The 26,565-nt window shown below is 39.2% G+C and overlaps 1 long non-coding RNA gene across 1 annotated transcript; it reads right to left on the bottom strand.

Moving 5' to 3' along the window:
• Nucleotides 1–1,503: 1,503 nt before the first annotated feature.
• Nucleotides 1,504–2,734, bottom strand: LOC136258729 (uncharacterized). Its single transcript, XR_010702947.1, has 5 exons — nt 2,251–2,734; nt 2,062–2,196; nt 1,919–2,011; nt 1,781–1,867; nt 1,504–1,727 (listed from the first exon to the last, which is right to left on the bottom strand). It is a non-coding gene; the product is annotated as an uncharacterized lncRNA (long non-coding RNA).
• Between the last annotated feature and the right edge of the window lie 23,831 nt (nt 2,735–26,565).

Genomic DNA, 26,565 nt, shown 5'->3' with positions numbered 1-26,565 from the left:
CTTATAGTTTCACTTGTTTCATGCATGCAAGGACACTATACTGAGGACCTAATTGTCTGTATCAACACTTTGTGGCCAAGTACAGACACCACAAAATTATTTGAAGCACATACACTATACTGCATGTTGGTAGGAGTGGACAACTTTGCAAGCATTCACAACACATCTTCAAAGTGAAAAACATATTGCTTTCCACCTACTTATATTCCAACATGATAGGTGAACTGAATCAAGTTGCTTGCTGTTACTGTACAATACAAAATTTTGGTGGGAGAAAATTTTGGAGATTTAACCCAAAACATAATTTTGGTGGATGCTCTTGTCATACTGCATTCTCTCTATTTAGTTTGCTAAAAATTGGACAAGTATTTTTAGCGAATTGAAGTTAGTTCACCAAATTCAACAAAAGTTTCTCCCCACAAACGTTATGTACACGGTAATTTCTTCTGTACGTTACATTGCACATATCTATACCAAAACAGCCAAGCTGTAGGGTGCGACCCTCCAAAAAAGACCAGGGTTAGGATTTCAAAGGTTGCAGTCTGCAGTCAAGAAATGGCTACAATGATGCTAATACTGCTAATTTTAATGATCAGATTGCAGTTGACTACTATATATACCTTCGATTTCCCAACTTCTTCACTCTGGCCTTTTTTGGAGGGCTGCGCCCTTTTGTTAAATGTTCTAATATCAGCTCAGTGCAATTGTATACAATAGAAAGGCCTGTGTCAAATATGCCAGCATAATAAAAAGCTAGCATATTAGGTGGATATCTCAGCTTAATTCCATGAAGGTAGTCTCTAATAGCAGTCAGTGAAAACTGAAATAGAAACTGTCAATAAAGCAAGTGGGAAATTTCAGATACTGCGCTCTACCTCTAATGAAACCTATATACGTATGTCATTTATTCTCTGTAAGTTTACATACTAGTGACATACCAGCTGAATGGCACACACACTGTACCATCTATAAATCTGGAGACAAGTCCCTTGTAAGTAACTACCGGCCAAATTCATTACTTTATATACTATACATTCGAAATAATTGTTTATAATAATAATTTCCTATAGTATACCTAAAAGAGTCTTTCACAATTTATCCTCCCTGGAACATCTGCTTTACCACACTTACCACTACTCTCCTCATAGCTAAATCCATCCATACCAAAGCTGAAATTGTCTCTATATGGGCTATATAAAAGCATTTGACAGTCACTGTGAAAAAAGTTCAGAATAATAAGGTCTATAACAGTCTTATTATGTTAGTATTGGAATGAAATAGTACAGCATATATTATTAGATTAGGACTTTACTATAACAAGCTTATTGAATACATTTAAGACAGTCATATATTAGAGATTAAATCACTAGTATAGTGCAGTGTATTATCAGACCATACTAAGCCTATTTCAACCATATATTGGCTACTATACTACTGTACTTTTTTACTTTCCTACAATCTGTGGCTACCTTAATTAAATAATTATATTTGTAATGAATTTAATTCTGTAAATATGTTAAAACCACAATAGGTGCAGCTAGTAAATCAATGTCTCCTTGGCCACGACAGTATCAAATCAATTTCATCATTTATCAGTCTTTATCCAAATGCAGCAGGTAAGACAGTAAATACAATTCACAAGTTCCATTACAAATTACCTGTATTATCATCAATATGTAGAACTCTGTGACAATCTGTTAGTCGTCTGGTAGAACTGTCCCATAGCTCTAATACAAAGATGGTAAATATAATGTGTATTCTGGAATATCGTTGGACTTACAGTTTGTAACAATAAGAATCTCATAAAACCGAGACCTTGTCTGGAACCTAGTATTACCATGTAGAACGGCGGCTAGGTCCCACAACTCTATTAAAGATGGTAAATATAATGCGTATACTGAACAATCGTTGTACTTACAGTTTGTAACAATCTTTTAAAACTAAGACCGAGTCTGAGACCGACAATCCATGTAGAACTGAGACAAGTCTGATAAGACCAGGCCTCACAACCCTAAATGGAGGCAAACATAATTCATATTCTGGATTATTTGGTGTACTTACAGGTGTTATCAGTAACCAGACATAAAACGGCCACTTAGTATGTGACTTTGTTGGGCTAACGTGTTACATAAGCTCACAAGAAGCATCTGATACACTGATAACTAAGTCCAAGAATCTTGTAATCACTAAGTACAACTGAAATGAGACTAAACTGATATAATATAATTTGCATACTCTCAGTGAACTTACTTTTGTTAGCAATGCGAGCATGGTCAGTGAAATAAGGACAAACAAGATGGAATAGGTTCTTGAAAGCACTCAACTCATTTACAGTGCCAGATGAGGTAGCAGCCGTCAGCTGTTGATAAAAAGTAGTGGAAAAGATGAAGAAACGAGACCAGTTCCCAGAAGAAATGAGACCAGTTCCCAGAAGAAATGAGACCAGTTCCCAGAAGAAATGAGACCAGTTCCCAGAAGAAATGAGACTAGTTCCCAGAAGAAATGAGACCAGTTCCCAGAAGAAATGAGACCAGTTCCCAGAAGAAATGAGACCAGTTCCCAGAAGAAATGAGACCAGTTCCCAGAAGAAATGACTGGACCAGTTCCCAGAAGAAATGAGACCAGTTTCCACAAACCTAAACGAAGGTAAATATAAATTGTATACTGGACACTCTCAGTGTACTTACTTACAGATGTTAGCAATAAGAAGAATCTCCTAGAACTGAGACCAAATCTGTAATTCCTAACCTATTGAAAAGAAAATGAATAAAAACACAATCAGGTTTAATACACTTACATATGGGGTGCCATTTGTCTCAAAAACCCAAAAATTGAGATCTAAACCAAATATCGTCGATATTTACTAAACATCGACGACATTTAGCTAAATATCGACGACATTTGCTAAACATCGACGACATTTGCTAAACATCGATGACATTTACTAAACATCGACGACATTTACTAAACATCGACGACATTTGCTAAACATTGATGACATTTGCTAAACATCGACGATATTCAGCAACTCAGCTGCTTTCGCGTTTTAATTTTCTGCGGATCCTTTCATTATAGGCGCGTACAATACTAATAATTGCTGATTAGCTGCTTGCGACTGTAGATGAATCATCTGTGGTACTACATGACTCATTAGGCATTCGGACCTCCTTTAATGCTGCGCATCTGTTAAGGTTAATGTTGCTGTGTTGGCGACGAGTTGGATTGAGAGGAAGGAACTCATCTGTGAGGATAAGAGGTATGGGGTTAGCCTCTAAAGCTGTAAATGTGACAGCATGTACACTGCACGTTTTTCGCTTTTCAATGTTCCAGTGACAGAACTCAGTCTGGCAGAGACAGACTCTCACGTGAACGAGGGTCTAGAGACTCTATAGCATACAGGATTTGTGCACAATGACAGCTACATACTTTAATTTGTGCATGCGTGGTGTATGTTGGGTTGCCTTGTGTGGCCAGACCAATTCGGTAGGGAGAAGAAGGGATCTAGTACAGTTCAAATCTTGGTTTATACTGGTCATGACACTACCCATTTACATGTAGTGTTATTACATGGCAATTAAATTAGTTGTTTCATGGGCTTGACTGACCCAAGTGAATAACCACCTAACATATATTCAAAACCTAGCTCAAAAATGCACTATATGTATATGGCTGTAAATGAGTTGCTGTCTCATTGATACCATACCCCATTCTTGTATTTTGTTTTTACACTTTTATATGCCAACTTAAAAATGTGTATGCATCACTTCGTGTACTTTACCTACACTGCTGTACCATACGCAAGGAAATTTTGATGCAAGAAAAATTTGACGAATTCACATTTCAGCAGATTTGATGAATAAAATGTTGTCGAAATCAAAAAATTATAGACAAAACCTGTATTTTTAAAGACATTTGACGAACTTAAGTTTGATGAATTTAATTGATTCGTCAATTTTGTTAAATTTTTCTATGTCAAAATTTCCTTGCGTATCGTATGCAAGATGACTAATGTACTGTGAATGCTAGCTAGCTATTGGCCTTCTTATTCCAAAGATACCTATCTGTACATGTCTTAATACGTTACAACAGACAGTCATCTGCAAATTAGGTGACAAGTAGATTTAATACAGCTGGGAAAGTCATTTATAAAAACAAGAACAGTAAGGGGCCCAATACAGAGCACTGAGGTACTCCACTGGTAACGTTGACAGCTTCTAAAATAGAACCATCACAAAAAACTTACTATTTACGGTTGGCTAAAAAAGACCAAATACAGTTAATTGTCTCTCTGGTAATTCCATAGTACCTTAACTTTAACAGTAAGAGTTTGTGGGAAACCTTGTCGAATGCCTTGCTGAAATCCAACAGTATACAATCAGTTTGTGCTTTGTCATTTAAACTGGATGCTAAGTCATGGACAGTTAATAGTAGTTGAAGATCAGCAGAATGTTTTTGGTGGAAACCAAACTGATTGGTTGAGAGGATATTGTTACATTCTAAATGCCTTATCACATGCAATTAAATAATGTGCTTGAGAGCTGACTGTTTTATTAGAATTGTGACTGTTGTATTAGAGTAAGCGACTGCTCTATTAGAGTATATCAAATCAGCCAAAAACTGTAAAAATAAGAGTACTGTGCATTTGATATCAAATGCAGCATTATGCATAGTGTGTTCATGTTTTGCTGCACGTATTTCTTACATTCACATTGCTTTAAAATCTTGTATTATTTGCTGGCATAATACTTGATGCTTTTGCTAGCCTGTTAATATACAATCATGCCCACATAATTGGCACAAGCACATTAATTTTTAAAAGATATTAGTGTTTATAAAATACAAGTGCACCTGTAGCTTCTATAGCAGTACCTTCCTATTGTAGTTACTACACAGTAAAAAGAAAGTGTTCGAGCACCCCTACATCTATTCTTAGATGGCCTTTTGTAATAAAGCACATTTTATCTGTGCTTGGCAGCTACTGAGTTACACATGTGTACAGTACTTATGTATTTTGTACTGATATTAAACATTAACATGTTTAACCTTTTATTAATTAAATAGTATGAACTATGCAACCATTGAAATCACTACAGCAGATCTTTGGTGACAATCAATTTCACCACTTCCAAAGTTTCTCAAGTAGTGGAACAAAGAATTAAGCATATTACTAAATGGTGCAGTGTCAGTATAGGATTCTACTCCACTGTATTTGCTTCATATGTAGGTCTACCTAGTATGCAGTTGCTCATCAACTCGCTATCACAGTCAGAGCTCAGAAACATACTGTTTTGGGTTTCTTTTGTGATTTGTCAGAATGTCCACATCAAGTTTGTGAGTGTATACCAGGAGACAACTAAAAAGGAAAGAAAACAAAAAAAAACATAATATAGTGAGGCTAGACTTTAGTGACATCACACAATGCACATGTGTGTTTTTCAGTTTGCTGTACAGATGTAAAAAAATACACTATAGCTGTTTGAAATTACAGCTGTTGATTTACACGCAATATGTCTCATGTTCTGAGGTGTTTACAAATTGTTGACTCTTAAAACTGGAAAAAACTGTGATGATTTATTGCCATTGACTTTGAAAATTGTAGCAGCCTGCTGCTGAGTACTGACAGGGTAGCAAAAGGTAGAAGCAGTACTTTCCAAGTATTAATTAAATATGAACTGTTTATAAAAATTTCATACTTTCATTGACATATAAGTGAACCAGAAGATGTACAACACACTCATGTGAGCTCATAGGATTTGTACAGAGTAATAAAGCTACTTTAGAAGGGTTTCAATAAAAACTGGTTGACCTCGCTGAACCCTAGGAAATTGGAGACGTCATCAAGTGATAAAGAGCTTACTGCATGAAATGGCAACAATGGAAGAGATCAGCACTGTCAATTTTATTTATTAAAGCTTTACAATACAAGTGCTGAAGGTCTATAGGATTCCTGATCCTACCAACCTGTTTAAAGAAAGTATGTTTGAAAAGGTAAAGAAAGCGATTGTATTCAAGGTCTCCACAATCCAGTAAACCTAGGCTAAGCAGCAGTAGTTTAAAAGTCAAAAATAATTATACAATTAACACAAATTCTTATTGAAGACACTTAAAGAGTGTCATACCTCCTCTGCAGATCTGTGTGGGTATTCTTCTCCAGGAAATGTTTGACAAACTGCTTCTGGTGCTTTCTCAGGTACCCAAAAATGATTAGACATAATCTCAGGTTATGATGCACTACCCCCCTATATAAAACCTTGTAAATGTGCAAATGATAGATGACTAAGGTCACATTAATTTTTGTTGTAAAAGCTAAGCAATTTGTATTTGCATAGCTAGTTGGTCCACTTGGACAACATGGTCCAGGTCCACCACCATATTCCAAGACTGAAATTATACATAGCTGTGCTTAGTAACCACACACAGCCATTTTCCGTATACCAGTTAAGGTTAAGGTGTATATTTTTAATGTATGGGAGTAAAAACCTCCACAAATTACAAAATGTGTTGTAGAGTTTCAACAACTATGTTGTGGTAGTAATACAACACTGCAAAACAACATCTGTTCTTGGGAGTGTGGTACTGTGGTCCACAATAGTGATGATTTCCCAAAATACTCCTCAGCCAGACTCACAAATTACTGAAGCTGAATTCTTATAATTTCAACACAAGTAACTACAGAATGAAAATAGGTCTTATTTTTAAAGTTCATGTTTGTGAAGATGTTTTATTGGACCATTATTACTTTCTTTGAGTGAACAAGCCATATGAAGGCTTGTATCTTCATTACTGGGAAAAACATGCCAAAAATGCTTCCACAGGCCCAAATAAAATTTAACACACAGTATCAATATGCCCCATAAATGTAGAGTCTACATCTTTTGCAGTATCGTGCAGCAGAATAACATGATAGCTGAGTGAGAGCAGAGGCTCCAACCTTGGATCTTTCTTGGGAGTGAGATTTTTCATAAAGGTGAACAGTGGAGATGTAGTCCAAGCATGCAATTCAACAAAGTTAAATTATAACCAGTACTTCAGGATTTCATGACATAATAGCATGGCCTCCTTGTACTAGTTATATTTGAAAGTGTTTGCACATAGTTACATCATTGAGAAACTGTGTATTACTAGCTAAAAGTGTAAAATATTAATAGCTGGTGTGTGTGTGTATGTGTTTGTGTGCTACTGTACATTACAACTGTGGCAATTCATTACAATTTCTATTACAAACATGACGCTCATGTGATCCACTGGAGTACACACTTCTACAAGATGTCTTGCCAGCTCAACTATCTAGCTTCTAACCATGTCCACACAGGTTGTAGCTATCTTGTAGCAACCAACCGCCTGGATTCCCAGTGACCTTTCAAAGTTCCAGTACACTGTTTGCTGTCCTTATACAACTCTCCTCAGTTGTGGAACCAGTCAACCGCCATTGAGAACTCTGACCACCAAACTAAAGTTTTAACGAGAGATCACCACGTGACTGCTGAAATCCTTGCACATGCCACAACCTTTTTTAGCCTCAGGGAGCCTTCAGTGAAGCACAGTCAGCAATAGAAAATTCTGGGAGTGAGCATCAATTTTAGGCATGAGAATGTTGGGCGTGATTGAAGGCCAAATTATGAGAATCACACCTAAGGCATGAGAGTTGGAGCCTCTGTGAGAGCGAGGTACAACTAACTTACCAGTGTTGCTACTAGTGGTGTGCGATATAGGATATTTTCATATCACGATTATTACACACAATTATCACGATACAATATATATCACGATATACAAACTCATCACTCAGCTTGTGTACATGTACTTACACCGATGACACTTGTAGTACTAATGTACTAGAAGTACAATACAACATGGTACATCACTAGCATACAACATTACAAGTTCTTTTATCAAAAAATATTACAGTGTACAATGACATCTTGGGTACAGTTTTCTCTAATTATAACTAAAATCTATACTTCGGCTTATATCGCGATATAAAGATTCTATATTGTATCACGATATAAAAAAATTATCACGATATTTCGATATATATCACATATCGCACATCACTAGTTGCTACTACAACTTGCCTGCCTCAAACTACTGTATATAGCTACAAACGTTCTCATTCGCTTTAAATTTTTCACACTGATACAGTAGATAGGCGTTCATTGACACAAACTGGAATCATTTTGCGCTTTGTAATTCAACTGTACAGCCTCTGACTCACACATTGCTCTACAGGACTAAGGGACCTGTGAAATAACCTTGAAATCTCTCTTATCTGGACCTCTTTTATCCAGGCCCAGACAGTCCAAATTAGTCACATGCATGTGGCCTGTAGTCTATTGAAAATAAGATGTTTACATGTTAGATGGCTTGTTGATTCTAACTACCACTTGGTTGCTAGGTGATAAAAAATTTACAACCCAGGGGAGTGACCACGAATGCTCTGTAGTGACTTCCCCTTCTACCCACTAAAATGTATAGTAGTAATAGTAACATTGCAGAACAGTTAGCTTTACTATATTAGCTAGTTACAGATACTTCTGAGATAAGGACAGTATACCAGACTACCTGGATAAGAGAGGTTCCACTGTACCTGCTATAAAATAAATTATACCGATGACTCTATAGTAAATAAAATTCTTCAATTATCCCTGTTGCCTCTCTATAATGTTGATGATTCTATCAGAGTAATTTAATATTGACTGCTCTACTAGAGTATCTTGATCTAAGTTACCAATATTAAAATTCCTTGAGGGTGAATTAAAAGCATTCAACCAATAATGCACAACTGACAATCAAGCTTAACAAGTTGCTCTACCTTTGAGTTGGGAGACCAGGCAGCAAATTTCTGGAACTACCCTTGTGTGTAGCTAGTTGACAAGTTGAAATGATCTCAGAATTTCATCTTTGCAGGCAAGTCCATATTATATCGTTTGGTTGGGAAATTTGACTAAATAAAAAGTACTGGTCTGACAAGAGCACTCAAATTGTGGCCTGCTGAGATTCATATGAATATTACAACAAGCAATTCTATTAGTTTAATTTTGTGTATTGATCTGTTATGCACCTATCAATGTAATCCCTGACTACCACTAATATGGGCTGAGGTGGGGAAGGTGGGAATTTGCATCACTGAAAATTACAATTCCCCACCTAGTAGGGACGTACTGGCAATGCAAACCACGACCAAGTCTCAACTTGTAACCCCCGGGAATACCGGGGCTAGGAGGGGATTTGTACGGTTGTATGGCGTTGGTCTAGTGATGAGTTAGTTCAAGAGGATTCTAGTACGAACGTAGTAGCTAGCACCCGAGACACTCCTTCCTAATTAAACTGAAAGCACACACCTTTGCTGTCTGAGTGAATTTCTTTAGTGAAGATAGATCCCTACTGTTGGAGAAATTTAGCGATCAATTCCCCCACCATCCCCTACCCTCAGCCCGTATCAGTGGTAGTCAGGAATTACATTGATAGGTGCATTACAGTCCTGTAAAGTATTAATAAACAACTAAATAAAACACTACTTGATTCATGCAACTAAATAATTATACTCAGCCGAATTATACTCCCAGTGACAGCGGACAGCATTATATTCAATAATGCTATATTCAATAATGCTATATTCAATAATGCTATATTCAATAATGCTATATTCAATAATGCTATATTCAATAATGCTGTCACCGAGCGTATTGGCACCCAGTGATGAAAAGTGAAATACGTGCAGTTTACAAGTTGTCACATTTACAACTGAAAAGGTAACTCCATACCTCACATCCTTAGTCACAGATGAAATCAGTTCCTCTCGTCGCCCATGACAGCAACATTGATCTTAATAAACGCGCAGCAATTATTTCCACTAAAGGTCGTGGACTCATCCGAATGAAAACAAGCCTAATGAGTCACGCATAGCACCACAGATGGTTCATCTACAGTCACAAGCAGCTAACCAGCAATTAGTATTTACAAGTATAAGCGCCCATAATATTATTATACTGAAGGATTCGCAGAAAATTAAAACGCAAAACAGATGAATTGTTAAATATCGTCGATATTTAGCAAATGTCATCAATGTTTAGTAAATGTCGTCAATGTTTAGTAAATATCGTAGATGTTTAGTAAATGTCATCGATGTTTAGTAAATATCATCGATGTTTAGCAAAAGTCGTCGATGTTTAGCAAATGTCGTCGATGTTTAGCTAAATGTCGTCGATATTTAGCAAATGTCGTCGATGTTTAGTAAATATCGACGATATTTAGTTTAGATCTCAATTTTTGGGGTTTTGAGACAAATGGCACCCCATACTTACAGCTGTAAGTAATTAGAAGATGACGTTGAACAACTCCATGAAAAAAGAACAAAACTGTCCACATATGGTCGCTACCTGATTCTTTAAAGGAAGCAGCTGCCCGCCATTGAAGGAAACTAACACTGCAGATGTTGTACACTGACAGCCTGTAGAACTAAGAGGTTCGACAAGAAACTGTACCTCTGAAGAGATAATATACAAAATCATAAGAGCAGACCACGCATATTCTTATCGTTGATGGCTGATGAACTGTGTCCACTTGTCATCCGTCATAAGCTGAGATAACAGAATATAAAACATGTAATACGTACATAGCAACACCAAAGTTGAATCATTTGCAGGTCATTGTCATACAATACACAGTAAACAATTAAACCTATCGTACAAGCTATCATTTTAGTCTAATACTTACTCATCTAGAGCTGTTTTTGATCGCTGCCATTGAAGGAATTGTCCACTTGGCCGCGCCACTTCACCACTACAGCCAGCAGGGACGTACAGTTGTGGTCCATAACTATCATCGTGGCTCATTTGACGACGGTGCCGATCGCGCACACTCTCTCCGCGAGATACACCATCAATAGCGACAAAGATGGCAACTTAATTGCATCTAATACGCATGCGCACACCACCGACTCCTTCAATTTTAAACAAACATTACTACGAACTTTTGCAGGTGTGCCAACTGTGCAAGAAAATCTAGATTTGTATGACTCTTAGATTGAATAATTAATTTTTCTGGTATTATATATATATATATATATATTTGTTAATGTACAAACTCAATCATGAGTATATTCGTACATATATATGTAGTTAGCTACTTATTTATATATATATATATTTGTTAATGTACAAACTCAATCATGAGTATATTCGTACATATATATGTAGTTAGCTACTTATTTATATATATATTTGTTAATGTAAGTAGCTAAGTAGCTAACTACATATATATGTACGAATATACTCATGATTGAGTTTGTACATTAACAAATATATATATATATATAAAAAACTACATTAAAGCTAGTCTCGCGGCGCCCGACCTTTAAAAGAGGGTCTGGTGAAACTGTGTACAAAAAGTTTGAGCTCTGGAATGTTTATTGGATGACGTTTTACCTGTTACGTAAGCGCACTGTTTACATCACAACATCCATTCGAGTCAACCAGATCCGCTTACAGCTAGTCTGACGTAGCCGACCCGCGCGCGTAGCGCCTCGCGTTACACGCGCGGGTCGGCTACGCCAGACTAGCTTACAGCATCACCAAACTAATAGCACTACTTTATTTATTCAACATTAAAACGAACCCAACAGAATTGTATGGCTGTTTTCTCAATGAGTTTAAGCGGCAGAGTCACCGGATGTAATTAACTGTAAGCCGCGAATCTTTTGAATGTACGCATTACATAATCAATTTGAAATGGAGCGATCTGATTGGAGCTTCCAACATTCCGGCAGCGCCAAACTTTTTGTACAGACGATTGCGCGATCTTTGCAACAAAAACCGTCAAGCGAAAACCGAAAACGTGATCCATCTGCTTTGAAAAGGTGCCGAAATCGAGCCCGGCCGAAATACGTAACAAGCTCACGTTTCCATTGACTTCCTGTGTTGCATAGATTCCGAAATCGTCTGTACACAGTTTCACCAGACCCTCTTTTTAGGGTCGGGCGCCGCGAGACTACATTAAAGCTTGTTTCTTCCCTTTTAATTTGCAAATATAACTGAACGTGAATTTGTGCCGACTTGATAGCACTGCTGACATGTGAGCTGACACTGTTAAAGATAGCTTTTACTGAGCCTGTACAGAATGCAAGAATAACCGGAAAATAATGGAAGAATACGGAATAATGGAATATTTAGAGCTGACAGTAACCAGATGCGGGCGGTGGACGGGAAACAGAGAATTTATTTGGAGTGGCCTTATTCATTATACGATTGGCAGCTTTTCAAGCCATTATTTGCCTGGCACAACTTTAAAAAGCTGTATAAAAACATGCTTAAGCTTGTTCCTTCCTTTTGAAGTTGCAAAAATAGCACAAACGTGAAGTTTGTGCCGACTTGATAGCACTGCTAACACGTGAGCTGACATGGTTTCAAATGAGCCTGTCAGTATGCAACAATAACCGGAAAATAATGGAAGAATACGGAATAATGGAATATTTAGAGCTGACAGTAACTGGATGCGGGCGGTGGACGGGAAACAGAGAATTTATTTGGAGTGGCCTAATGTATGCAGCAGTATGTATCACATCACCACCAAGATCACTTTAATATGCCTGGTTGTAATGTTTTATGCTGCAATACCGCTATTAATGCTATGAACAGAACTCTTAACACAGACATGGTAACAATTTCCTTCACTCCAGATATATTTCAACCTGCCTTGGTCAATTATAGTAAGGCCAGAGGCTCTGATTGTCCCATGCAGTTGCAGTGGTGTTGATGGTTTTGCAGCAGTGTTCGTAGTTGAAGTATTCTTTACTAGAGGAATAGCATAACTGTAGCTAATGGATAATACTGTAGCCTCTTTCCCAAGGGTCTGAAACTCACATAATCTTACAATTTCTGAAACAGTTTTAGTTACTTTCACATTGTTTGATGCACCTCTACATACCATTATGTAACAACACTAAATTATAGGCACATTGATAAAGCACTGAGACACATCAAACTCAATAGGTGACAGCAGCCAGTCTTGTGATGACTGAAGATGACGTGTGACTAATTGGTCTGCCAGGATAACAGAGGTACGTATGCATTATGTATCACATCACCTCTGTTACCTTCCTTGAGTGTACTGTTTTAAAAATGCTATGAACAGAATTCTTAGCACAAGCATGGTGATAATTTACTTCAGCGATATTTCAACCTACTGGTGACCATCTTTTAATAGGGACCTAGCGTACGTTTGTTTCACAGGGGTGTCACACAAGCACTCACTATTGGATGATCTGCGTCAAAGACAAAATTTACCTTAGCCTTTGGCTTACAACTTTTGACCTGACTTGAATGCATCTTCCTGAAATTTTGTCTGCTGTTTTAGGCTTAATTGTTAGGTTTTCATCCCTGGCCACATCCAATGTGGCCATTTAGCATTTTAAAAAGTTAGTATAACTAGCTATAGTAAACCAAGAAAGCTGCTGTCTGGGCCATGTGAGCCAGCTAGATATAAATCCGTACACCTTCTTTGTTGCTTTAAGTGTTGAAGCTATTTAGGTTTATTATATCCATTTACCAAACACACCAGTCCTGTGCTTTAAAATTTCTTAATACATGCTACCTATTATATAATAACCAGGGGAGTAGGACAAGACCACGTGAATGCGTAATAATGTTGCACAAGTACTTAAAGTATTTCATGTGAACTGAATAGACCCTGTACAAAAAGTAGAGGAAGGGGCTTGATACATATTTTGCTCTATTTAGTTTGTTGCTTGCAATGGTGTGATTCATGATTGGAAAGATGTTGCTGTTATGGCAAGGGCTAAAAAGGGGGGCTAGTTGTGGCCAAAAAGCTAGTTGTAAATGACTTTTGGCTAGTTGCAAATGGTGATTGGGCTAGTTCTAAAATTTAGACAAAATAGCCAGGTTTACTACAGGAAACTATACTTACGTATTGTACCTCTTAACTCTTTTACAATTTACCACAGGGATTTGACTAAAAGTCTAAGGATACATCTTGAGATGGCCATTTTCAAAAAATTTCTATTTCATGGTCTACTACTCTGATTAAAAATTACCTTACTAGTTTTAATTTCTTTCTTACAGTTCACTATAAACTGAAAATCAACACATTCATCAAATCAATGCTTTCATGCACATAATTATATACATAGCTATTTTGTCCCTTCAGCTTGCTAATTATTTCCAGATCTCACTCATTCTCTAAAATCATTTCCAGGTTCAATCATGGCACACTTATGTTTCAAAATTCTAGGGGAGTATGCCCAGATCCCTAGAAATCCCTCTTTACTGCCACTTTGTCTCATGACTTTCATGTCAACAGTAACAGTAGGTATCAATGATTACAATACAATCGTTGTATGATCTATTACTTTCAACAGGTAGTATGACTATGGTTTAATAAAATATTTTTGTTAGTGCTTTGTAGTGCATGTGATCTTGTCTTACCCCTCTGATCTACAACTGTGAAAGATACATCATTGAAATCACAGTGAAATTGTTAAAACATTTTAAGTTTTTCTATCTCGTAAGTTTTAATATTTATTTATAGGTAACTCTGAGTTTTAACACTTCTTCCCATCTCCCACTGTAGTGATAATTATTTTGTAGTCTTGACTGTTGACTGTGAGTTTGACCACAATCACAGATTGAGATTGACTTAGTAAGTGATACGTGATACCCCTAGTGTTTTGTTTTATAAGCCTAAGCCTAGCACTACAATTAAACAGGTGATTCTGAAGTCACAGTCTAACCCCTCCACCATACTCCAAATAACCCACACCCTGTTTGCCCATTGTAATCTATAACATCTGGGTTTTGCATCACTAGCAACTGTAGCAGGCTATCTATCATTGTTATCAAACAACCAACAACATACTTAGTAACCATAGATACAAGACAATAACCATACGTAAGTCCAGGAGCACGACTACCTGAAAACTTATTCATAAGTGAATAGAATATAATGAAAGACTAAATACAACAATGGAGAGTGAGGGCTAGCAACAAGAAATCAAAACGTAAAAATTTTGAACCATCCAGCACCAAGATGATTCAGGGAAAAACCCACAGGTTTTACCCACATACGCATGTTATGCACATCAGTAATGACTGAGTTTCTTTCTGTAGCTATGTATGTGTTCACTTCTTCATTTTGATGACAGTAGTGACTTTCCATGTAGAATTCTGCCGTTCTCCTAATACAAATGTCATTTTGCAAAGTTTTTTTAGACATACTCTGTAAAATGAAATACAATAGTAATTGTTTTGTTTGTTTTTGTTAATGCAGGTAGCAATGATGTCATCGTCTAATTGTGGGTCAGTCATGACTACTCGCACAGCAGGTGAAATTGGCCAGTATCTCCTCATATTGTACATAGAACTCTATCATCAAGGGTGACTTATTTTGCTGAAGAGCTGCAGCATTTGTAATAGTGTGATGCTAGACTGTGGTACATCGCTCAATAACTTTTTGTTCCAAGTTTTATGTACGTGCTGTAACTGATCATATTATTGTTGTTTAAATATCATATCTTTTTATTTACAATAACTAACCCTTTGTTATCACATCTTTATAGTAGATCCAATATTACTGTAACTTCTTTCTGTAACAGAATATGTACAGTATGTTACCTTTATTACATTCAGATGGTAGCCCTAATAATTTATGAATGGAATGTGGCTTATTCGTAGTAATGCTTGACCTGCTAAAACTCCCTGAAGCTTTTATTTCAAATGTCCTATGTGGTCTGACAATTTCACTGTTTTATATGTACTAGGAAACACACCATTTGGTCTTCTTTTCTGAATTTGGAACCAAACCATTATTTCTTTATTTATTATACTGGACAGTCTGTAATTATTGATGCATCCAGTGGGGGGAGGGGGAATGCATAATCAATAGAGACACTAACAATAATGTTCATGTAAGTTTAGACAGTTCAAGAGTGTCATTATCTACAACTTCATAATTATCATTTGTACACTCAGTCAGATTGTTATCACCAGGAACTTGTCGCTTCTCCAACAGAGGGGACATTACTTGTTCTAAGTACGATTTCACCATTAAGTATTATTCACAACCTTTCCGTAGTTGACTCTCCAACAAACCCCATACATATTCACTGTACACAGAATCACAACTGCACTTTACCTTTGATTTAAACCCCTGGGTTACCATACATGAATTGGATCACTTCATCCGAAGCCTATACATACTTAATGTCCCTAGCAGTGCAAAACACGCTGTGCTGTACATGATACGAAAGCAATGGATTTTTAAACAACATTTCAGTCTAATAAATACAGTACGTAGTTACAGTTGTACAGGAGCAGCTTTACATAGTAATAGCATGTTTCAAGCCTTAGTGAAGGGGGAAAAGGTCCTGATGTAGGGAAAGAGAATAGTGCACGTGCTGAATTGTCGCTGTTCAATATAGTGCAGACCAGCTAAATAAATTACTTCACACTTGGACACGCTGACATGGTCCACATTCTGTGGGTATGTCTTACAATGACAGTGTACAGGACAAAGTTCTTGTAAACAATTTCAATTTAGTACATACTGTAACAGTATAGTTGGTATTTTGAAGGCACACACATGTTGCTATACCTTAATTTGTTTGCTACTGATTATGGAGGATGATTTGATGCCTACTAACTGAGGTGATTCACTTGGTTTGTCTTTTAACTCAGACTCTACTGATTGTGTGCAGTGTAACACCATTTTGCAGTAAATGTACTTTAAATTTAACTGTTAGACTGGAGTGATTCAATTATATCTAATCACGAGCAAGAGTTGAACTTGCACACGCTGGATAACAAATGGCAGAAATGATAACCCTCTTGAGTTTACTTAATATTGGGACAGTCTGTACTAATATATTGCAGGTCCCTATGGTGAATGGGTGAATCCCCCAATTCCCTGTATCCCACCAGTCCCAACATAAGCAGTCCATTGTGTTTATGTTATGAAGTAACAGCTGCTCGTGCCTAATTGTATAAAATAACAAAGGTTATCTGCACGCACAACATGGGGCAGGATACAAAACCTTGCACGAGACTGTACTATCAGCAAAGATTGCAAATGTAATTTAATGCCAATATTTCTGTATTAACTAATTCAATGAAATATTAAAAATTAATTTAAGGTGTTTAATCAAGCAATACAGCTACTCAACCTATACAGCACTGTGCATGACAATAAATTGATTTCAGTGGCTGCTTTGAGCTTCAGTAATGGTGGAGTAATATATAACATACACTTGTAGAATGGCATGACCCACACACTATAGCTAACTGTCACAAATGAAAGGCAGACAGCGCTGCACAGATGATTAGGTATGCAGATATTTAACAAAGTTTTACAGATACAACAGGAAGTACTGACGAAAGAAAAATTTGAAGAATTCACAATATTATTAATCAGCTTTGACGAAATAAAATTTGATGAAAATCAAAAAATAACAGGTCTAAACACTGACTTTTGAGGTGCTTATTGGACAAATTAACCAACTTGACAAATTTTACTTTTGTAAAAATTTTCCTGTTGTAAATTTACAGTTAATATTGTTTCAGAAATTGTACTATAGTATTATCCATTAGTTAGCACATATTTGTCGAATCACGTATTGTGGTTGCTGGTGGTATTAAGTATTCATCGAATTGCATTTAGTAGATGCTGGTAGTATCACTATTAACTATATTTTTGGCAGGTGGTCAGGTTGTTTAATCACGTGATCAGGTGCACGTGATCCCCTCTCAACGCAGGTCGGTGACAAGCACGTAGCTGCTATTGCGTTTTCAAGCCTTTGTTGTAATCTGTATGGCTCGATGTAGGATTTTTGGCCCCTGCAGCTAACTCGAGCCTATCTGGACGAGAGTTCCATAGCCCGTGCTGTGGAGAAGGATCTGACCTTTCACCTTATTCCTTGTTTATTAGGAGTAAGGGAGTATGTGGTGGAATTCGTAGAACGGGGTTGGGAGTGATGGGGCACTTTTACGCACGACGAGTTGAAGTTCGATCACACGAGCCAACAAATGGCGCCTTCTGCATCACGTGCGTAACTGGCTGGAGGCATGCGTGATTCTTTTTGTGCTAACCACAGTTAAGCTATTAACCTCCATTTAGCACATATTTGTCGAATCACGTATTGTGGTTGCTGGTGGTATTAAGTATTCATCGAATTGCATTTAGTAGATGCTGGTAGTATCACTATTAACTATATTTTTGGCAGGTGGTCAGGTTGTTTAATCACGTGATCAGGTGCACGTGATCCCCTCTCAACGCAGGTCGGTGACAAGCACGTAGCTGCTATTGCGTTTTCGAGCCTTTGTTGTAATCTGTATGGCTCGATGTAGGATTTTTGGCCCCTGCAGCTAACTCGAGCCTATCTGGACGAGAGTTCCATAGCCCAAAGAAAGCCCATAATGGGGTAGCAGGGGGTTCTAAGTGGCTAGTTGGAGTAGTTTAAACCTTGTCGAAAATGATCATCTTGTTTGAGCTTGGTTTTCCTATCGCCCAGATGAGGTCTTGTCACCTTTGATAGGCACTGTTAAGCGTTAGCGCCATAGGGTTAGCACGTGTGTCTGCCTATTCATGGCTACCTGGCCACCTCTGTAAACCGTGCCAGCAGCACAGTTTAGGAGCTGCAAATTGCTATTGGTTGTTGATACTGGCCGGTATAGAAAGGAATATATTTCAAAACGTTAAGTGAGTGATGTTGTATCAGTGCCATGCCCTGGTCTGGCCGGCGAGCAATCCGCTGTCAGCAGGCTACCCCAGCTTCATCGATACTTAGCTGCGTGACACTACAGCCTTTGTTTGATTGAAGTTTTATGGTCATAGTTATGACTTATGCTAAGACTGCTTGCTATAGGTGTGTCACCAGCGTGGTGCCAAGTTGGCAGTATCAGTATCCGTAGCTATAGCTTGTTACTATAATGTACGTGTGTATGCAAGTGCGTTTTAGTGGTTGCATGGCCTGTTGGATTTTTGCACTGTAGTCATGGGATGACCTAGGTGATGTGCAGTTGCGCTCTGTCCCCAGCTCGCAGTGCAGTCATAGTGAGTAATATTGGCTCACCTATTTGTGTACTCTTGACACAATCATAATTGACATGTTCCCCGTATCCGGAGAATTGAGGCACAGCCCAGTCTGATGTGTCTATGTGTGATACTGCTTAGGGCGATCTCACATCTCTGTTTATAGTGTAAGCATGTGAGTTAACCATGCCTGGTGTGATTTCAATAAACTAGTGCATGATACCGCTGGCATGTGGTAGTGATCAAATACCTTAGTACAACTTTGTCTTGTTGCCTGAAGTAGTGCTACTAGATCTAGACTCACTCGGTTGCTTTGTTCGGTGGTCACCATAGCTGTTATAGTGTGCTGCTTATCTGTCACATCCTGACTAGCTGGATATAGAATATTCTAGTCTGTTTTTTGTTTGTTTTTCTTTTTTTTTTGATTGCTAGGAGTTCTAGTCAAGGTGTTCCCAGCAAGTGAGCTGTACTAGTCGCAGCTGGTCATCTTGATTATTGGTTATTGATTTAGCTGATATGTGTGTACTGTACATGTGTTACTGAACATTGCTGCCACGTCTAGCTACAGCAAATAATATAGTCTGGTGCTAACGCTCAAGTTGATGACTGACTACGCTGTGCTGGTCACTTAGCAGGTATAGTCATATGCTCTCGGTGTAGCTGAAGCGTGCTTAAACTGTGGCCACAGCTGCTGCAAGTCCTGCCATTTAGTGGTAGTGATTGGCTGATGTGTGACTGTACCATGCTACCAATGTAGCCGTCCTGTCATTCAGTTAAGTGCAGTAACTGATATGCTACTGTATAGGCAACTGAGTAGCCATTTTGTTTACTGCCATCGATGTTGTCATGTATAGCTGATACATATCTGTAGTGAACTGTGCTATACCACTGTATAACTGTCAAATATACTGCAAATGACACTGTCAGGTGCTATCGTTATAGCTGATGCAGGAACTAGGCCTTTATGATCAGTGTGGGTGAAGAGGAGTCTTTAGAGCACATGGTTGGACATGCTAAGTATGTAAGATTTTGCAGAGACCAAAGCCCAACCTCAAGCGATTGCTATGGCCACTGTACTGCATTACTGACATAGTTGTCTCACTCACTGTGACTGATACTGAGTGATAGTGATGCAGTCAGGTGAGAAAGCTCATAGCTGCCCTGTGCTGTTACTATCTGTAAGATCTGTCGATGGTGCAGGTGGTACAAATAACGCAACTAATGTGTAGCCGCAATCGTGATGTGGTTAGGATTATCTATCCCGGCATGGCTGTTACGTCTGCAACTAATGCGTCAGGTGCTTTCAGTATGCAGTTGAAATTCCTGACACTTCTGCTGTACATTATTCGTAGCAGTCTATCTGATGTGTGGATGTAGGATCATGACAAAGCCAGATGTCACATCTACTACAATTGATGCAGTCAGATGTAACAATATACCTGATATATGTGACTGCACAGTGCTACTGATGTAGCTGTCGTGTCCACTGAAGCTGCGATTGATGTAGTGAGCATGTGTGGTTACACTGGTGATATTTCTGCTACCTCCATTGTAATTGATATAGTCTGATGCTAACAGTATAGACTGTACAGTGCTACTGGTGTAGCTGTCCTGATCATGATGCAGTCAGGTGATGATATAGCTGATATGTAGCTGCCCTGCTGAAGTTTCTACCACCTCCGCTGTGACATGTTCCTATGTAACAATATAGCTGATGTGTGGCTGTTGCTACAGTGCATGGTAATAATGTATAGCAGTACTATGGCTGTCCCATTTTTAATTTTTTAATTTTATTTTTTTTACCACTGATGTAGTCAGAAGCTAGCAATATAATGACTGTACAGTGTTGTTGACGTAGCAACTACAGCTGATGCATGCAGTATAGCTGTCGTATAAATGTGTGATGACAAGAGGTCACGTTCACTGTGATTGATAGTCAGGTAGCTGATGTATGCATGATTGTACTGTGATACCAACATAGTTATCACATTAATTTTACTAGAATTGATGTTGCATCATTCCTGTTTGAGAGCTACCAATGTAGCCCGTGTTTGAGTACTATGGATGTAGTCCACGTTTACTGATGTAGCTCATGGTTGAGTGCTATCGACATAGCTCACGTTTGAGTGTTACTGGCGTAGCTCATGTGTGATTGCTACTGACGTCACTCATGTTTGAGAGCTGCCAACTTACCTCATCTGAGTGCTACTGACATAGCTCATGTATGGCTGCAACTAATGTAGTGCTACTGACATAGCTCATGTATGGCTGCAACTAATGTAGTGCTACTGACATAGCTCATGTATGGCTGCAACTAATGTCTGGTGCAGCTTGCGTTTGAGTGCTACCAGCTTACCTCATTTGAGTGCTACAGACTTACATAGCTCATGTCTGGGAGCTCCTGTCTGGGTACTATCAATATAGCTCATGTCTGAGTGTTACCAATGTAGTTTCTGTTTGAGCATCAGCGATGTAGCTCATGTAAGCATGTTTGAGTACTACCAACGTGGCTCATGATCATGTCCACATAATGCTAATGATATAGCTCGTGTTTGAGTGTTACTGACATAGCCCATGTTTGAGTGTTACATGGACGTAGATCATGTTTGAGTGCTACCAACACAGCTCATGTCTGAGTGCTACTGATGTAGCTCATGTTACCAGCTTACCTCTTTTGAGTGCTATGTACCAAGTAGCTCATGTACGAGTGCTACTAATATAGCTCGTGTTTGAGTGTTACCAAACATAGCTTATGTCTGAAATTGAGTGCTACTGATGTTCGTAGCTCATGTTTGCATGCTACTGATGTAGCTCATGTTTGAGTACTGCTGATGTAGCTCATGTTTGTGTTTGAGTGCTACCAACATAGCTCATGTCTGAGTTTAGTAGCCCGTGTTACCGACTTGTATAATTACCTCTTTTGAGTGCTACTGACATAGCTCCTGTCTGAGTGCTATTGATATAGCTAATGTTTGAGTACTACTGACTGCTCGTGTTTATGTGCTACCAAGATAGCTCATGTCTGATACTGAGTGCTACTGATGTTTGTAGCTCATGTTTGCTTGCTACTGACATAGCTCGTGTTTGAATGCTACCAGCGTACCTCTTTTGAGTGCTACTGATGTAGCTCATGTTTTGAGTGCTACTGATGTAGTTCATGCTTGAGTGCTACCAATATGTTTATGGTGGAGTTCTACTGTTGTAACTCATGTTTGAGTGCTACCGACATAGCTCGTGTGTGAAAGCTTTTAACTTACCACATTAATTATGGGTGCTACCAATGTAGCTCATGTATGGGTGCTACCGATGTAGCTCATGTCTGGGCACTACCAATGTAGCTCATGCCTGAGTGCTACCGATGTATAGTGGTTCGTGTTTACGTGCTACCGACATAGCTCGTATTGTGAGATGTAGACTCATGTTTGAGTACCAACTTACCTCATTTGGGTGCTAGCAACATAGCTCATTTCTGGGTGTTATAGCTGCTCATGTCTGGCTACTAGTGATGTAGCTCATGTCTGAGTGCAACTGACAGCTCATTCTGGGTGTTACCAACATATTGAGTGCTACCGATGTAACTCAGATTTGGGTACTACCAATGTAGCTCATGATCATGTTTGAGAACTGCTGACATAGCTCGTTTGGGTGCTATACCGTCTTAACTCATGTTTCGGTGCTGCTGACATAGCTTATGTGTGAGTGCTACCAATGTAGCTCATGTTTGAGTGCTACCGGTGTAGCTTATGCTGTGTGAGTGCTACCGACATGGCTCATGTTGTGAGATGTAGCTCCTGTTTGAGTACCAACTTGAGTGCTACCAACATAGCTCATGTCTGGCTACAGCTACTGATGTACCTCATGTCTGGGTGCTACTGACAGCTCATGTCTGGGTGTTACTGACATATTGAGTGCTACCGATGTCACTCAGGTTATTACCGACGTACCTCATGTTTGAGTGCTACCAATGTAGTTCATATGTGACTGCTACCAATGTATTTTTCTACAGTTGTGACTCATGTTTGAGTGCTACCGACATAGCTCATGTGTAAATGCTTTTAACTTACCACATTTGAGTGCTACCGATGTAGCTCATGTATGGGTGCTACCGACGTAGCTCCTGTCTGGGTATTACCAATGTAGCTTATGTCTGAGTGCTACTGATGTATAGTAGTTCAGTTTGAGTGCTACTGACATAGCGCATGTTTAAGTGCTACTGACATAGCTCATACTGTGAGATGTAGCTCATGTTTCAGTACCAACTTACCTCACTAGAGTACTACCAACGTAGCTCATCTCTGGGTGCTATACGTGTCTGGCTACTAGTGATGTAGTTCATGACTGGGTGTTACTGACATATTGAGTGCTGCTGATGTAACTCAGGTTTGGGTACTACCGATATAGCTCATGTTTGACTGCTACTGACATAGCTCATGTTTGCAACATAGCTAGTGTTTGACTGAGTGGTACCAGTGTAGCTCATGTTTGAGTGCTACCGTTGTAGCTCCTGTTTGAGTGCTACCGTTGTAGCTCATGTTTGAGTGCTACCGTTGTAGCTCATGTGTGAGTGCTACCAACATGGCTCAGATTGTGAGATGTAGCTGATGTTTGAGTACCAACTTACCTCATTTGAGCGCTACCGACATAGTTCATGTCTGAGTGCTACTGACAGATCGTGTCTGGGTGTTAATAACAAATTGAATGCTACTGACAGCTCAAGTCTAGGTGTTAATGACATATTGAGTGCTACTGATGTAGCTCAGGTTTGAGTACTACTGATGTAGCTCATGTTCGCGTACTATTGACATAGCTCATGTGAGAGTCCTACCGATGTAGCTCATGTGTGAGTGCTGCCAATGTAGCTGATGTTTGAGTGCTATTACCGTTGTAGCTGATGTTTGAGTGCTACTACCAATTAGTGTAGCTGATGTTTGAGTGCTACCAACGTAGCTGATGTGAGTGCGACTGATGTAGCTGATGTTTGAGTGCTGCCAACGTAGCTGATGTTTGAGTGCTACTGAAGTAGCTGATGTTTGAGTGCTACCAACGTAGCTGGTGTTTGAGTGCTACCGACGTAGCTGGTGTTTGAGTGCTACCGACGTAGCTGATGTTTGAGTGCTACCGACGTAGCTGGTGTTTGAGTGCTACCGACGTAGCTGATGTTTGAGTGTTACCGATGTAGCTGATGTGAGTGCTACCGACGTAGCTGATGTTTGAGTGCTACCGACGTAGCTGATGTTTGAGTGCTACCGACGTACCTAATGTTTGAGTGCTACTGATGTAGCTGATGTGAGTGCTACTGAAGTAGCTGATGTTTGAGTGCTACCAACGTAGCTGATGTGAGTGCTACCGACGTAGCTGATGTTTGAGTGCTACCGACGTAGCTGATGTTTGAGTGCTACCGACGTAGCTGATGTTTGAGTGCTACCGACGTAGCTGATGTTTGAGTGCTACCGACGTAGCTGATGTTTGAGTGCTACCGACGTAGCTGATGTGAGTGCTAGCTACCGAAGTAGCTGATGTGACTGCTACTGACGTAGCTGATGTTTGAGTGCTACTGATGTAGCTGCCAATCCACCTGTCCCCGACTGAACCAGGCCTAGCTATCATTCCCCTTTTCCCTCCCTCCTAGGGGCTATACTTTAAAATGTGGGATCCAACCAGCTTAATTTGCGGTCAACCAATCCATAAATTCCTTTCAAAAGAAAATTCCAGCAACCTTACCCTAAAAAGGCCAGGTACCCTCTACGCCTACCTCCAGGATGTACTATATTTCACTCCCTTCCTGTGTGAAGGGAGGAGAATGAGTATAAAATCGATGACTGGTTAGTGGGGACTTCCGGTGGTAGGTGATAACTCACTCGGCGAGACAATACTGGAGCATCTACCGATACACTCAGTTGTGATCTGTGTGTGCCACCACGGCTAGAGCACTATTGATCAAACTAGTGCCGGAAACTTTCTTGAGAATCTTCCTGGTCACATTCTGACGGTTATCACTGTGGTTCGCGGGGTAAAAGTAGAAGTTGATACCCTATTATTCATCACGATATCATTCCGTTTGAGGTAGAGATGAAGTATCATTGCTCTCCGTCTCGCACTTTTACGCACGACGAGTTGAAGTTCGATCACACGAGCCAACAAATGGCGCCTTCTGCATCACGTGCGTAACTGGCTGGAGGCATGCGTGATTCTTTTTGTGCTAACCACAGTTAAGCTATTAACCTCCATCTACGTAGTTATGCTCACAGGCAATTCTAAGGGGAGGGGGGGGGATTCTGTAGGTCTAGTTCAACTACCAACACTGCAAAACCATCAACATCACTGCAACTGCATGGGACAATCTAAGCCTCTGCCCCTCTACTATAATTGACCAAGGCAAGTTGAAATATATCTGGACTAAAGGAATTATTACCATGTCTATGTTAAGAATTCTGTTCATAGCATTGTAGCATACAACATTACAACCAGGCAAACAGTGGTGATCTTGGTGGTGATGTGATACATAGTCATATAGAGTGGGCATCAATTAGACATTGCTCAAAATCAAGCTCTTCGTTTTATCGTCAAGTGACTACAGTCTTCGTTACGACGGAATATGTCGCACCCGTTCAAGCGAGATAGACAACCTGACATCTCCCCACCAGCCAAGGAGGGCAAAACCATTCACTACGCGTGTGTTTCGTGCAGCGAGAACGTTGAAAATGACTGTATCAGTTGTGACTGGTGTGGACAGTGGGAGCACAATAAATGTGCTGGCTTAACTGAAGATGAGCTGAAGGTACTTTTTAACATAAACTCGCATGTCAAGTTTTTCTGTAAACTTTGTCAGCCAAACGTTGAAGTAGCGTTTAAATTTTTTGATAACATTCAGGAAAAACAGAACTCAATAGCTGCAAAGATGAATGTTATAGAAGAGAAGTTGACTAAATCTGTAGTTGACCTTAATTCACGATTTGAACAGTTTAACAAACAACTCACAGCTGCTGCCACCCAGCCAACAGCCTTGCAAAGCAAGGGAACACAGATGTCAACAGTAACCCCACAGAATTCAAGTGGTACATACAATCAGCCTGCACCTGTTAGCAAATTTACTGTGTCAAATAATTTTACAGATCGTAAATTCAATGTTGTGGTGTATGGTATCAAAGAAAGTCCTACTGGCACCCAGAGAAGTAGTCGTACCAAGTCAGACATTGATTCCTGTGTTAACATCCTGAACAAAGCTAATGGTGACATTAGTGATCTTTCTATTAGGGACTGCTTGCGTCTGGGAAAGTTTAATTCATCTAGAACCAAACCAAGACCTCTACTAGTGAAACTATCCCGTGCTTTTGATGTAGCCACTGTCTTATCCAATAGATCTAAAATCCCTGAAGGCATACAAATCAAACCTGATATGAATAAAGAGGAAAAACTAAGAGAGCAAGTATTACTAAAGGAGCGTTGGAGCTTGATTTGTTCCGGAACTGACAAAAAACATATTAAAATTCGTCGTGCCAAACTCTATGTTAAAGGCCAAATTTATGG

The sequence above is a fragment of the Dysidea avara genome, chromosome 6 (genome assembly GCF_963678975.1).
Source record: "Dysidea avara chromosome 6, odDysAvar1.4, whole genome shotgun sequence".
Lineage (NCBI taxonomy): Eukaryota > Metazoa > Porifera > Demospongiae > Dictyoceratida > Dysideidae > Dysidea > Dysidea avara.
The sequence above is the reverse complement of the archived record's forward strand: the minus strand, read 5'-3'. Positions and strand labels throughout refer to the sequence as shown.